Below are 1,053 nucleotides of genomic sequence, written 5' to 3' on the forward strand. Positions count from 1 at the left end.
AGCCACAGATGCGGGAAGATGGGGCATCCGGGAAAAAAATAAAATAAAAAAACTTGGGGCGCCCGGGCCCTGCTGGCCTCCCCGGGGGGGGGTGTGTGTGGGTGCAGTCAGCTCCGGAGCGGGCGGCCGAGGGGCCCTGCGTGAGGAGAGGCGGGAGGCGCAGCGGGGAAAGGGGCCTGCTGGAAGCGGAGGGCAGCAGTGTGGGAAAGGAAGGTACCAGGACTCCTGACAGAAGCTGCGGTGGTGCGTGCTGCAGGGGGAAGGAGACGTCCACCGCGCGAGAAAGTGGCACTTCAGAAACGGACAAAGTTCTGTCGTGGGGCGCCAAAAGCCAGGGTCTTCCGTGGAGGAGGCACCCCCGGGAAGAAAGGGTGAATGCAGGCAGGGTGAGGCCACGTTCGGAGGGGACCTGCTAAGCAGGAACAAAAAACTGGTTGCTTGCTGGAGAGTGCCAGATGGGTTGAATTCACGACAGGACTTAAGATGGAGGTGTTCTGTGGGGCTGGTGCCAAAGATGAGTACTTATACCCATGTTTGTAGACATGTTAGAGGTTATGTGTGCAAAGATTGAGAGCTAGGCTCATTTTCTCTAATGTGAAAACATCGCCCTTGTGTTTGCCTCTATAACTCAATTACTTTCTTTTTCTGGCAGTGTTTATCTCTGTACTACTTTGGGGGGGATTTAGTTTGTACGCAAGACAAGCTCTATTCAAAATAAAGTTATATCCTGTCTGTGGTCTACCACCTTCTCCTCACCCCCAGCTATCTGCCATGTTTCACAGAATGTATATAGATGGCTTTTAAAAAATCTAATTCATTATTAATTTTCTATCTTTTTCCCACTTTTTCTTTCTTTCTGTCTTTGTGATAAGTGTGGTCAAAAGCTAGAGAGAAAAAATGAGTATATGTATGAGCCACATATGCTGTGGCAGTTGCTGTAGGTAAAAGAATATTGGCTAAGTATTCAGAAGTAACTAACTGTAGAAATTTTGATTCTTCACAGCATTTTAGCAGGACATTCCAAACAAGTAAAAAGTATAGGCAAGGAAAAAG

This window comes from Apteryx rowi, unplaced genomic scaffold, assembly GCF_003343035.1.
Source record: "Apteryx rowi isolate R43461 unplaced genomic scaffold, aptRow1 scaffold_220, whole genome shotgun sequence".
Classification (NCBI taxonomy): domain Eukaryota; kingdom Metazoa; phylum Chordata; class Aves; order Apterygiformes; family Apterygidae; genus Apteryx; species Apteryx rowi.